We start from the raw sequence: 15,005 nt of genomic DNA on the forward strand, positions 1-15,005 counted from the left end.
TGAATGATGAAATATTTGCTTTATAGGTAAGAAGATGTACTGATCAATGTAAAGAAAACACTATTTTGTGACATATGATCCATTTTTCATGGGGATTTCAAGCACCAACAACTGGGGCTTTTTTAAGGTGATTGAGTTATACTCGTATTGAGGGATAGGAAACATCATAATGAGGATACATGATGTGGTCTGTACTTCTTACGTCCTTGACAACAGTTAGTCTGTATTTATAAAAAGAAGACTATACTAGAAAATTAAAAACTGGGTTCAAGGCCTTGATTATAAGAAAGTAAAGATTAAAGGGACAGTAGCTTTGATTACAGTGCTGTACCTCTGTAAATTAATAACTGTCTGATGCTTTGTTAGGCACAAAAAAAGATGGAGTCATTTTCATAATGTTTTGTTCACTAAAAGCTAACAATATGATTTATTCTCATAGATAATTAATTTCTAAAAATTCTTCTTTCTTTGTGGCAATTTTGCAATGGCAAAAGTATGCTAGTAAAATATTTTTTTTCCTTTGTTATCTTCTGCAAGCAGGATTCCTATTCCTGAGCCCTAGATTCACTTACACATGACATTAAAACTCCAAAGAAGGACTGCAGGAAACAACAATTGTCTGAAGGCAGAAAAAGTCAGTAAGTTTTTGTGCTTTGCTGGTTTTTCCTCAGTTTTATTAAAAACAGTTGTGTAAAAGTTCACCTCCTGGCATGCAGTTATTTCCCATATAAAATTATCATAAACATGTGTGTTACAATAGTATTTTTCATTTCATGCAATGTTTCATATACCTTTATGATGTTCATGGAAAAAAAACCAAAAAGAATTATGGTTTAATATTATGGTAGATAGTTAACAGATGTTTTATAGCTCTTCAAATATAAAAATTATTACATTAATGCAAAAAAACCGGTGGCATTTTGAATAATCCTCAAATAGTAAAAATCCTGCTTTCATGCATATGTCTATTTTTATAATAATAAAATTGAGATCCATAATAAAAACAAAATGACCCTGTAACCCTCACAAAGAATGTTTTTCTCAAGAAATATTTCCACAAAGCAACAGAGATTGTCTGAAAGAGTCATATTTAGTGCACAGTAGTGGATTTGACAAGGACAAGCACAAGCCATTATTAATTGCCATTTCTTGAACAGATTAGTTAGAGGTGCCTCTTGTGGGCAGTAGGTTCCCTGTCCCATAAACTAATACAGCAATGAGATAGTATAGGCAATCTATATCAAACGACATCTGATAAAAGTCTGATTTTAGTGGAGAAAAAGGCATTTCAGTAGCATGAAGGGTTTTTGGAAAGGAAGACTCCCTTAAGAATCTACAGTATTGCCTTTTAAATTTTGCTGTTGCAGCTATTTATTAGCTCCAGGCACAGGATAACTGGTGTGAGCCATAACAAACTCTCAGAGCTGTACATTGAAAAATCTGTTTTCCTAAATATTTGTAAAACAATTTCATATAAAAGCCCATCAGCCAAAAGTTTGTATCATAATAAAACTTTGTAAGTCTCAAATTATTCCCAAGTTCCATGGGAGCATTGAATCTTCTTGACTGATTAAATAGGTTCACAGGTTAATGACATCTAAGAGTTTTTCATCACAATCCTGGAGTATTTGGTTTCTTTTATGTTCTCACTTTAGGCTTAGTTATGAGACTGAGAAGAGAAGCCAAAATGAAGAGCATCTGCTTGAATGCAGCCAAACACACACTGCAGCAAACCCAGGAGCACAGGCTGAAGGTATGGACACACCAAAATAAAAGTAGCCATGACAGCTGAGTCACACAGTTCAATGAAGTGCAAACCTGAGACCTGGATTGTATTATCCATAGACTAGAGGAGAATGAATGAACTTCCTCAGGACAATGCAAAAAAGCTTACAGGATTTTTAAACAGTGATGTGTTGGAAAAGATGCTTTTAAACTGGCCTTGAACATAAACAGCACATATCAAATTTTCTTGCTTTGCCAAGACAAAAAAAAAGGTTGTATTTCCAATACTCAGAGACATGGACCGGCAGGGACAGAAACATAGTGTTCTTCAGGGAGGTCATCCCACCCCTAAAAGTTCATTATAACTACAAAGAAAGGAGCTGATACAAGTAAGCAAAGCTACAAACCATTTCTTCTCTTAAAATTCATGTGGAAGCTAAAGTACACTGAGAAGAGAATTTTGTTTTATTTGTTCTCTGCTGTCTTGTCATTGCCTGGTAACATTTTCACATAATGCAGGCTGACACTTAGAATCAGACTTAGTAGGAGGATTGATTTTGTTCCCTTGAAGAACATACTGGCTTTTCAGTGAAATATTGAATGCTTCAGGTGTGAGCTCAACCTCATCAATTTTCAACCTCAGACTTTTATGTTTAAAACTATGGGGATTTTATGTTGAATGTTACTTTCATGTCTTGTGGGAACTGCAGCTCAGCTGCTTGTATCCCATTTTTTTTTTTTTTCACAATCATCGGTGAAAATGCAATATCCCACATGAAAAATTTTCATGTTTAAGTGTTTAGTAGAAACAGTTTTCTTCTGGAAACAGACCAATGAACCGTTGAAACTTTTCACATGTGTTGTTATTCAAGCCTGGGCTGCACAAAAAGCAAAAAGTGCCTTTGCTAGCCACCTGCAGAGCTGTGGTAAAAGACATTCAAAATTCACCTAACTTTGATGTTATCTGTTTATAAAAACTCACACATAATAAAAACTAAACCTGCAAAAAATATAGATTAGGATGAAAGATCAAGTTGCACAGAAACTAGGGATCACCACAACCAAGAGTTGCCTCTGAGACCTTAATTTAACTACAGTGGGAATTAATTTTCTGTGTTAAAAGGCAAAGAAAAAGGGGAAGAATAGGATATGATTACATAATTAAAGACTGTATTGAAACACAACTACACAAGAAACAGAATAAAGGTTGCCAGGAAATAATTTATCTGGTATTTCCTATCTTCCAGTGTCAGACCTCAGTTTTTCAGCCTGCATTCCCCAATGGATGATCACACACCAGCTGCAGTCCCATAGTTGTACAGCCAAAATTGTAAATGACAGCAAAAGAATTTGCAACCTAAGTGATATTATATTCACGTTTTAGTTTTGTAGTTAGTTACCTTATTGTTTTGAAAAGGTGGCTGAAATCTTTTGTTATGTAACAGTTTAAGAACCTCCATCAGATTTGAACCCTCTTGTTTTTCACATCACTGATGTCAAAGCTTGATGTAGGTGATCTTTGGACAGTAAGGGTCTGTTATTTTTTTGTGATAATATTAGTCCATGTGCTAATGCTTAGATGCCCTTATGAAGGAGAAAGAGTAACAAACAGTGGTTGCTCTGTGGAATAAATCTGTGCTCTGTGTGGCACTTCTTGACTGAGGATGGATAGCTGTGGCCTCCTTTCAGAGCATGGGTGGAGAGACTTGCTTGTTTTAGCATGTATTTTTAATTTCAACTCCTCACTGGAGCTGGAAGGTCCTCAAGCCCGCTCCTGGTTGTCCCAGGAAGCGTGGCATTGCTCCAGTGCTGAAGGTAGGCTGTTCTTCAGGTGCAGTGGGATCTGCTTCTCATTCCTAGGCATGTGAAATGCCCAGGCCTGTAGGATATGGTTCAGCTCCCTTTCTCCACAGTTCAGTGATGACCCCCTACAGTAACACAGTTGTGTGTTAGTTGTTTTAGTATTGCCAAATATCAAAGATCTGGTAGAAAGATAGTTCCGTAACAACTTTTAAGAAGAGATGCAATACTGTTTTGTAAGAGTTGTGGAGCCACAACCAGGAGTTGTATCTCACTGTTGAAACAACCACAGAGAGGTTACTGAAATAACTAAGAAAAGTTATAAGAAAAAGAACACCTTGGAACTACAGTTATTTCCCTAAATTCTTTTCAAAATACTCTGGTGCAGTTGTACAAATGACTCCTTGACTCTCCATATGGACTATGAGTCATTCTAATGTCAAATGCCCAAAGCCTGAGGAAATTGCAGGTTTAGTGTTGCTGAGTCACAGTGGCATGTACATCATGTTAGCTTCAGCTGGCATACAGGAAAGACTGATATACACCTCTAACTTCTCAAATCTTTTCTTGTCTCTTAGGCTGTTGGGAGGATTGTGGTCTACTTTGGTGATGTCCTTGAGAGTAATGTTATGAATGCCCTCAGATGGTGGTTATTTCCTGGTTGCTTCTTGAGCTCCTAATTAAAATGAAATGCTAAGTGGAGCATAAATGAATATTATATAGAATGGGTCATTAATGACCTTTTACGCTAGTCTGGTATTTCTGCTGAAATATCATTTTCCCTGCTGCAATAATGGAAAGTGAAGCACCAGGGTGAGAACTCTGTGTGTCTGTTACATATAGTGCAAGCAGCGCCACTTGGTATGCACCACTGAAGACACCGCTGAAAACAGCCTCCATTCCCATTATACAATACTCATTTTAGTTGTTCATACCTTTCTGAAGCACCAAATTTAAGCCAAAATGTTTCGTATCTTTCCTGTGCCTCTGACTGAACTCCAGAATATTTCAGCCAAATAATTCAGCTCCTTCAATAAATGAGCCTAGGAAAAAAAATGCCACTTTGCTCATGTTAATACTTTGAGATCTATTCTGTAAAATTCTCCAGCACCACCCTGCAGGTATTTTAAGTTTGGCAGAGAGATAGCTCTCATGTCAAAAATAAGCCTGCCTTCCTTCCTGCCTGTGAAAAGCCTCCCAATTTTTTTTTGAAGTCGTAATGATTATGTCAATTGCAATTCATACAGGTCCAGAAAAGTTGTGAGAAAGCTGTAGCTTTAAGCTTTTTAGATATCTTCCACAGAAATTTGCAAACTTCATTGTTACTTTAAGCTGTTGCTTTACTCTTGGCTGATCAGGTGTATAATGTGTACTTTTCTCACAGTATAAATATGCTTCTGTCACTGACTTTGGGGGAACTCAGAAAATCTTTCCATGTCTTGGAACACTTTTAACCCTATACTGGCTTTCTGTGCCTAGAAGCAACATAGAGTAGTGCTTAGCTGAGAAAAAGAAAGAATTGCAGAGCACTTCTGCCCATGCAGTTTGCCTTGGAGTCTTCACTGCAATGCAGGTCAGGCTCCTCTTTGCTGTTTTTGTAATGACTTTTGCCTCTGGCTCCTACATCTAGAGTTCTTATGCTCGACTAGATCAACCTGCTATATGGATCACTGGGAAAAAAAATTGTCTTCTAAATTACACTGAATCAATAACAAAGAAGTGGGGATTTGGCACCTTCTCATCTAAGCAGATAGGGAATCTTTCCTCATTATCTCTCCGGATTATATTTGGAAGGTCAGGTACTTGTTGAAGATGAAACTGTCTGCAAAAAGTATTCATCCATCATTAGAAATATCTACAGGGTAGAGGGACTTATTTGTGAGTGGAAATTTGAACCACTGGACTGGATATGGGAAAGAAAACTTGCCTATGGCACTGCAACTAATCTGCTTGGTGAAGACATGTTAGGTGTGAACTGGCCTGATAAGGCAGTGAGGAAGATCAGTCAGAAATTACATCTACACAATGCCTTTATTTAACAATCTATACCAGTGTTGTTCAGCTTATTACAAAAAGCTTACAGAAATTCAAAATGTGCTAAGTGATCACCTCTGGACTATGGCACAGAGGGGCGAGTCCCTCACTGCTCTTATCAGAGATGCAGGAAGTGATCTGGCAACCAAATTCTTTTAAAGGGTCATGGCAGAGCTCATAGGAGCCACTCATTTGATAGCCTCCTATGTGCTGCACCATCTCCTCCTTTACCCACACTGGGCTGTCAGACTAAATGTAAATCAGTACATAAGTACAGCCAAGAACAGCTCTTGAATCCTCAGGTTGATTGGAACTGCTTGACTCATGCTCTCATGCTTGATAGCTTATGCCTTCCAAAATAGGTTTGGCATGTTTAAACCATTTATTAGAAATGGTCCCTGGCCTGTTCTGAGCCCTGAATGCCACCTGGCACATGAGCATGTACAAAACACAGTCCACTATGGGCAAGTAAGGATGATGGGCCATGAGTGCACTACTAGAGGGCCTCCCAAACTGATTTTGGTGTGCCTTCAATCCATTCATCCGTTGTGCACATGGAAGTTTCCATACCATTGTTGGAACACCTGTTACAGTTTAAATCGTCCCCATGGATTAAAAGAACAGTAATGACAATGTATGAATCTATTTGTATAGCCTTGACTCAGTGGTCTTTTAGTGGTTAAGGTAGAAGCACTTAATGTGTGTATTAGAAGGTATCAGAGGCAGCACTCAGCTTCACTTTGTCCAGTTCTTACCTCCAGTAGGTAGTGAGTATTTCACTCAGTGGCTCAGCCTCAAGGATGTTTGCTTGAAGCACTAGGACAAATGACAAATGACATTTGTGAAATCAACTTCTATTAACTGGCTCAAGTAAATGTGCAAAATTGCAGCAAGAAGAACACTCACTATATTCTGTACTGCAGTATGTCTTGCTGTATGTGTTGACTCCTTTTAACTGATGTAGTTGATTTTTTATAGCCAAGCCTTTTTTTTACAGCTGCAGATACAGTCCCAGCAGCATAAACTGTGGAACAAGCCTCTGATTCTTTCCTCCGCCTTCTAGGTCTGGGCTGTGTTATTACCCCAGTAAGTGTGTAAGAAATACACAGGTGTTGGGAGTCAATCTTTTGATTTTTCCAGTTTTCCAGGACTACTATGGTTTGCTCTATTGAAAATACATCCAGATTACTTGTAAGTTGTATAAATGCCAGGCATTAGTCAGCTACATGTTACCATTCTCCAACTGACTGAAAATCCCATTATACCTGCTCTGTAAAAGCTCTTACAAACAGTAGGAACTCAGAAGGATACTTTAGGGTGACCTGGTAACCCTTGCTGTCTAAAAGCATTTTCAGCAAGATTTTTCTGCACATCTTTGAAAACGCTTTAACAGTGACACCAATGTAGTTTCTTTTGGAGAAATAGAAGAAGCATACTCAGTTACTTTGCAATATTTTCTAACCTTTATCTCTGTTATTTGAGACAAGTTCTTGGTTTTTTTTTTTTAAATAAATAGAGCAGTCATCCTTAATTCAGCTCTGAAGCAGCAATATGTGCAAGAAAACAGAGTGTGTGTCCTATAATCAGTCCAGTCTTACTTAGTACTTAAATATTCTGATAGCTTTAATAATAATTTCATGGCTAGGCATTTAGGGCCTTCCATACTTTAACATGCTTTCTACCTAAATCACCAACCCAAAGTCATAACTTTGAATTGTCATTGCTGTTTTGTGTTGACATAAACAGAGTGGAGGGATATTCATCACAGGTTGTTTGGGTCACCTATCTCTGTGAGCGTTGGTAAATGGCATGAATTCACACTGCGGTGAAATTTGGTATCAGAGGATCATCAGCAATAAGAGCAGTAAGGTACGTGGAAGAAAACTTCAAATAGCATCATTTGCCTTTATAAATTTGATTCTAGCTACTCAGGCCATGACAAAGAGTGACAATGAGCTCCTAGTATGTTAACCTAGAGATGGAACAATGAAACAGAAAGTCACTTCTATTTTGAGGTCCTAAAATACTTAGGCAGTTCACATCTGTTTCTATCTGATGGACTGTATGTAATTTTCCAAATTTGGTAAAACTAAAAATTAAGTTTTAAAGTTTAGCTCTTACAAGAATTCTCCTCATGACCAGGAGCACTAGTGTCATCAGTCTTGTAAGAATTTCTTTCTAATGAGATTTTCAACTGTCATGGCAAGTTAACAGCATGGAAACAGGACTACAGGCACCTGGAACACTGTTACAAAGGGCTGAAATACATCAAAGAGAAAACATTTAACAGAAACACGTTTAAGAATATATGAAGGGTTTGTTTTTAATTTTTTTCCCTTAAAAGACAGTAAATATTCTTACTTATTTCCGTTGGTTTTGGGACACAACCTAGAGACACTGGATATCCATGTCTAAGTCCATGCCTTGCCTGCCATAGAGATGATTTGAGAAGAGGCTGATCTTAATTGAATTTGATGTTGGTTGCTCTCACCACTTACCCTCTCCTTCATTCCATTTCTAAAAGTTCTAACTTCATTTTAACACAAGGAGAGCCACACTGTGTAAAAGTGATGAACGTTGCGAACGTGAAATTGGCAATTCTCGACTTTTTTGAGAAATTCCTCCATTAATAAGTGAAGAATGAAAAGGTTCTGGCAAACTATCATAACCCAGCTAAGTAAGTTGAATCATAAGGGGGTTTTAGCTATTGTTTTTCTGGGAACAGAAGCTGTTCAGAGATGACGAGTGAACTGTGGGCTTCATAATAAGCCTATTACAGAGCAAGGTTTATGGGTAAATCCATCAGCATTCCTACTTTCCTGCTAGCTATTCCTTGCACCTTTTTTTCAGCAATGGAGATTTCTTTTACATGGAAACTGAATACTCATTCTTCTCTAAATAATGTCAGATGTTCCTATTAGTTGTAAATCAGGCATCAACTTTATCAAGGTATTTCATATTCGAATTAATGAACATAATTTCAGAATTAATGTTTTTAAGCTTTTTTTACATAAACAATAAATCTGTGAGGATGGTGCCACCTAATGTAACTAGAGAACATGGCAGTTACTTTTTATTTGATGCTGTTAAATTACCAGCAGGGATTGAAAGGTTAGGAATTTAGTACTCCTTTATCCTTTCTGTTTCTTCTCGCACTAGCTTGCTTTCAAGGCTTCCTTGAAAACATGATAGAAATACATATTTTAAACTAAAGTAGAGATTCTTCATTTTACCCCACTGAATCTATTCTATGCTAACAGCATTCAAAACTTGACTGGCAGAAAAAGTAGTTGGAAGACAACCTCAACATAAAGTATATAATTTTTACCAAGGCAGAGATTAAACACATTTCTCCCTCTGTCTGGAAGAATCTTTCACTAGTGATAGAGATTTAAGCTTATATTTCTTCTCTTTATCTGACCCAATGATTTTTCAGTCAGTTTACATCAATCAGAACAATTTTAACAAGGAGGACTAAGCACCTTTGTCGTCTATTCATTTAGCAACAGCAGTGGTTAGCATAATATAGAATAGAATAGAATAGAATAGAATAGAATAGAATAGAATAGTTGTAGCTGGAAGTGATGTACAATCCAACTAGTCCAACTGCCTGACTACTTGAAGACTGATCAAAAGTTGCAGCATATTATCGAGGGCATTCCCCGAATGCCTCTTAAACACTGACAGTCTAGTTACATGGACCACCTCTCTAGGAAGCCTGTTCAGTGCTTGATTCCCTCTTGGCAAAGAAATGCTTCCTACTTTTGAGTTTGAACCTCGCCTGCTACGGCTTTGAATCACTAAGCCTTTCAAGATGATTATTAAGGGAGTCAGTAAAGGGGGCAGAATTACATATCTAAATCCATCCAGGCACAAGCTGATTTCAAACCATATCTATTGTACCCTAGATAAGTACACTTTATTGAATGAGAGAAGAGTATATGCTCTCTGTGTAACTAATCTACTAAGGAAAAAGGAGTATGAATACAAGTAAACCAGAGTGTTCTGTGCATGCAGACAACATAAAGGAGAATTTACTTCCAGAGTGAACAGATTTACCAAGGAAATAAAATAAAGAAAACTGGAGTTGTGGTGCAATAACACAAATATATCAAAAGATCTAGATAGTTAGGCTAATAAAGCTTGTGTCAAGTTTTAATCATCAGAAATACTAAAGTTAAAAGTAAGCATAACACCCAGTGCGGAATTCCTCTTCAGCTGTAGTATGCTAAAAGTTATTGCAAAGAGAACCTTAAAGATAATTTCCTCTAGACTTGTTTTAAGATTCCAGAGAATTACCTGAGAAAGACCCTAAAGTTAGTGGATATAAAGAGTTTTTTACAAGCAGGTATATAATGTGGGCAAATATGTACTTTTTTGTTTATTTCTTTGATTTTACCAATTTATAAGTGCAAATCAAAGTAACAGACACTATTAATTTATCATTATTTATCTCATGTATATAAATTTATTCTTTTTGCACATATAATTAGAAAATTTGGGATTGGAGAATGAATGGCATGAATATTGTTAGTATACTCAGATTGCATACTAAATTTCATTCTTTTTACATAGTGCTTTCAGTGATTCTTTTTACATAGTGCTTTCAGAGACGATACACAGATAACTGTGTACTAAGAAACCACTGATAGTTCCTCAGGAAAAATACTTGACAAATCATCTACCAGGCAGGCTATATTTTCACACTGCAGAGAGGTTGGGTCAGTCTGATCCCATTGTACTTGAGGGATGTTTCACCTTTTGTTGCTGTATTGCCATGGACCACCTTTCACTGTAACATTAATGCAGTTTAATGGCAGCTGGCCATCTGCTTTAAAGTGAGACAACTTGGAAACTGTTTGGAGGCACATCTTAACTCCCTTCTTAAGTCTAAGTAAAAGGCCAAGTCTATTAAGTGACATTTTTCTCCTCTTTTTCCAGCAAGCAGGGATAATCCTGGAAAAATTGAAATGATTGAGGCGTGATGGACACCTTGCTGTGTTTACCTGGAGGTAAGAAATGCAAGACATGTGAGTAAGACCATAAGATGCCATGAATTTTCTCCAACCTTCTGCTAAAAGGGGTTTAGTAGGCGTAATATCAAAAGGCTCTTGAAGACTCAGTGTATATATACATGGAGGGTGGTGGCAAGTAACAAGAGGCAACAAGAATCGAATGATGATGCACTGGTCACGGTCCATGCTGACAACTAGTGGCAACCATCTAATCTTCTTCCAGCATGGATTCACAGCCTCCCAAACTAGTGTGGTTCCAGATTAAATCATGAAGACTTTACAGAGAGTGCCAAGATCTGTAGTTACAGAACCTCAGCCGGTGACACTGTTGCGTTGATGTGTCAAGTAAGGTCTGTTACATCTGCCAGGAATTTGAACGGTATATTAATGTGGAAAATCCCAGCTGCCACAGATGGTGTTAGGGCTTCTGTTATGCAGTTTCTGCTGTGCAGCTTCTTGCAGTTCACCTCAGGGAGCATGTCATAGTGAGACAGAATTACAGGGGTAGCTGTAAAACTGGAATAATGGTACTAATGCTCACATGATGTATTCTGCAGGACTGGAATTTCAAGCACTACCTGGATTTACTGTAATCCATATTAATTGCTAATTACAGTCTGCAGGGCCAGGTGCAGCCACAAGGCTCACTGGAAGAAGTGTTTTGTGCCTTGCTTGCTGGAGCACCTCTCCAGACCTTGTCACAGGTCATGGTTCCACGTGGGGTGATGAGCTCTGCTTAGGGCCACAGTGCAAGGCAGCCTTCCCATGTGCTACTGTGCTGGAAGAGGCACAGAAAATAGGACAAAAGTCTCAGACTGCTGCATGGCTCTGTGGCTGCTCAGCCAGTCCAGCAGCTGCACTGTGGCAAAGCATGACTGCCAGGGAAGTGAGCGTACATTGCCGCCACAGGGGTGAAGGAGGAGAAGGAAGGTGCATTGGGTAGAGCTCGGGGTACAGGATTTCTTTTTCTAGTCATGGTCTTATTTTGGTTCCAATTCAATGTGAGCACCATTTGTGCCCACCTTTTGAGAATGCAGGAAGGGAAAACCGTATGAGGAGGATTTAAAAGGGGACCTAGGAGAAACATAGCTACAATAATTGAGACGGATCAGTGCAAATCTAAGGTCTAATAATCTGTTTTACTAGGTGGCAATATGGAATTTAATTAGCTGAAATCTTTTGTAAATCTTGATGCTGAATAATATATCAGCTGTGAAAAAATGCAAAGAAAAAGACACTGAATAGAAGCTATAGTATTGTTTAGTAATGATGGCAATGCACAGGGTTGGAAGTAAAAGAAATATATCCTGTTGGTGAAGGAGCACATTAGGTTAGATTTTCTTGAAGGAATTTCAATGTTCAAATTTCTCTTCTGGCTTTGTAATACCAGCCTTTAGGTATTAGTTCAGAATTTTTTGAATTTATGATGGTGTGGGAGAGACTTAGTGAACACCTCGTTTTGTTGGCCGTGTAATTGCCAGCCTTGGAACTGGAGAGCTCAAAAGTCTTTGTTCTAAAAAAGCTCCTGTGATAGGTCTGGCAAAACCCACTGTAACCTGTATATCTGTACAGTACTGTATAGTGTGGATGGTAGTTGGCACTAGTCAGCTGGCATCCATTTGGAAATCTCCACATTATAAGAATGCTAAACAGCTTTAATAGGCTTTTTATTTTGAAGGCTTCTGAAATGGGAAAAAACATTTTTTAGCAGTTCAATGTAACCTGCACTAGTTAGGAGAAAAAGCAATTTCCTGGTGGATGCTTCAAAGTCTGATTCTTTGCTGCTTAAAATGATGTTAATTCAGAATATACAGAAATTTTCCCCCTTGGAGAACCAAATTAAATGGGAGGAGAGTACATGCAGTGATAACTTTTTGTTGGAAAATACATGAAAAAACCCACCTTTTTGTCAGTAGATGAAATCAGAAGTAGTTATAAGCCACGATGATGGTGAAGTCTGTCTGAAGGTTGCCATCAACTCACCCACTGATCGTTCCCCTGAGTTGGCAGTTGTTTGCCACAGTAGCTGTCACCAGAGAAGCTGAGTCCCTTTTTTTAGCTGCTGAAGAGCTACTAATGGGATAATGAGCAGCTTGCACTTTCTCATTAGCACTTATTCATCATAGATAGCGCATACAAAGTATCTGTAGTTGAAGTATTAAGTAACCACTTTTGTGATGTTTGTTCTGTGTCATATTTCTGAAGTGTCCAGACTTTTATATTGGTATTTGATCAACTGTGGTTGAAGCCCTGCTTCAATTTAATTATTTAAATTAAATAATTATGCAAACTCATGGTATCAGTTCTACATTCTAAAATAAAGGGATTATTTTGGGTAAATCTTTGTTTCTCCTCCAGAAAACACCTTTTTGAGTTGTTCTTCTCTGGCTCCCTTTTCTGTGATGCCACAAACAATATATAGCTGTGAAAATATTAGTCTGCACCACACATGCCCTTGAGGAATTTGGTTTACTTACAATGATGTTAAAAACTGTTTTTTTGCCAGTATAGCTGGAAAAAGAACATTTTTAGCACATTTATGCTAATGCCAAACTGAAACCATCTCAAGGCCACTTAGCAAGGAAGATGAATTTTGCTGTACCTACCTGAAGGGTTTAAGGACTAGAAAAGGTTCTCCTGCAATGAAGTGGAAAAGGAGGAGGGGATGAAAGATCGGACAAGCATTTTAGGACAAGCCTAAGAGGTAGGTCTGCTCCAACCCATCTATCTGCCTGGAAACAAGGGGTGGATGAGCATGGCATGGCTGTTTCTCACAGCTGTGTTCCTCATCAAGAAGTGAACATTACTCCATACTTTTTAGCCCTTTGTTATTGTGGCCAATGCTAAACTAGGTTTTCAGGAAGTTGGAATTCACCACTTATAATGTTTCTTATGCAGAATTAAATGAAAAATGTAAAATAAACATGATTCCATTAGTTTTATCTTCCCTTGTCTCTATTGTCAGAATACTTCTCCCTCTTAGGATGCCTTCCTCTGGAATTTTTTTTTTGAAAGACTGTAGAGAGGTCTGTTTTAGGAAGAATACTCCCACATCTGTGTGAAAGTAGATTTTTGCAAAAGCTCAGTTACAGAAACTGCCTTTCTGAAAGTATCTATAAAAGCCATTTTTTTATAAACGCCTGGATTTTTCTCATGAGATACAGTAGATTTGTCTTGATTTATCCTATTTCCCAAAAGTGGGAAGATGATGAGCGTTACTGACCAAACAATGCTCTTTGCAGTAGTCTGTGTGTTGTGGTAGATCTGAAATGGGCTTCGTCAGTTTCTGGATCCAATTCTCAGATTCTCCAACCAGCACAGTTTTTCTGAAACCAGCAGCATCTTGCAGCAGGACATGTTGACAGAGGACCCCCTCCCTCTCCTCTTTCATTCTGTTCACAAAGCAAAACAAAACAACAATTTTTAGGAGGACCTAATAGGTACTTGAGATGGAAATAGTTGATTCTTCCAGCAGTAATGAAAATATTGTTTCTTGCTAATGGTGTTTGCAAGATTGGTGCCTCAAAAACTACACTATTTGAGGCAGAGGTTGCTCTTTCTTGTCTTTATGATCTGTTTAGTGGAACAGAGTAGAAGAGAATGCAAAGTGTGCCAGAGGTGCTTAGTACTTGGAAGAATGTAATGAAGTAAATAAAAATATGTATAAATTAATCAGATGTAAAATCATAGGAGAATTTATTCTGGACAGTATCTGTGGTAGTTACCAAGCTTGATCTGCCACTTAAATCAGAGCCAACTTTGAACATGTCTCAAGTTACTCAGGGCGTTGTATAGTCAAATCCTGAATACCTCCAAGGATGGATATCCCACAGCCTGTCTGGGCAACCTGTGCCAGTGTTTGACCACTGTTCTTGTGAAGAATATTTTTCTTGCCCTGACAAATGAGATTTTTAACCTGAAATGTGTATTTTTCAAATTAAGAACTGAGGTTCTTCCTGCTTGTATTCAAAATGGTAAAAATGGGAAGCCAGAAGATTTGTTGCTGTCTGGCCTCTGCCTCTCAGACTATTTGGTGTGAGTAGTCCTGCTCAGAAGTGTCCTTTGGACATAGCTCATCCTAACATAGACTCACAAGCAACTCTGCCCTGGCAAACTGTAGGTCTATGACACCTGTCCATTGCCTAGAAAAGAAACTGCAATTGTGCCTACTGATGGTATGATGGCATTCTGTGGTGAACATTTTTGAAAGAACTATTCTGAAAGCAAAATGCTGAGTTCCATCCCATCTGTCTTGTAGGAGCCTGGTCCTGTTGAGTGGTCTGGGTGACTTTTTTAATGTCTGGGTGACATTTTTTAATGTCTGGGTGACAAAAGGTCAAATCTTATAAATAAGCCTATTTCTTGAATACTAGCAAATTTCCAGCTGTTGCCTGCTCTGGTTTGTGACAAGTGGGGCAGTTCAGAATGGGG

The 15,005-nt window shown here is 38.1% G+C and overlaps 1 protein-coding gene across 4 annotated transcripts in view; it reads left to right on the forward strand.

The window, feature by feature from the left end:
- The first annotated feature begins 6 nt into the window (after positions 1-6).
- The window catches only part of LGSN (lengsin, lens protein with glutamine synthetase domain), a 37,723-nt gene continuing 22,724 nt past the window's right edge, over positions 7-15,005 (forward strand). For 2 of the 4 annotated variants that reach the window (XM_017739332.1, XM_017739334.1), the window contains exons 1-4: positions 7-634; positions 1,656-1,753; positions 6,557-6,645; positions 10,501-10,571. The gene's annotated coding sequence lies outside the window, so the exon portion shown is untranslated. Of the gene's footprint in view, positions 639-1,655; positions 1,754-6,556; positions 6,646-10,500; positions 10,572-15,005 lie in introns of all 4 variants that reach the window. The other 2 variants (XM_017739333.1, XM_008637624.2) reach the window with 2 other exon arrangements.

The sequence above is a fragment of the Corvus brachyrhynchos genome, unplaced genomic scaffold (assembly GCF_000691975.1).
Source record: "Corvus brachyrhynchos isolate BGI_N302 unplaced genomic scaffold, ASM69197v1 scaffold136, whole genome shotgun sequence".
NCBI lineage: Eukaryota > Metazoa > Chordata > Aves > Passeriformes > Corvidae > Corvus > Corvus brachyrhynchos.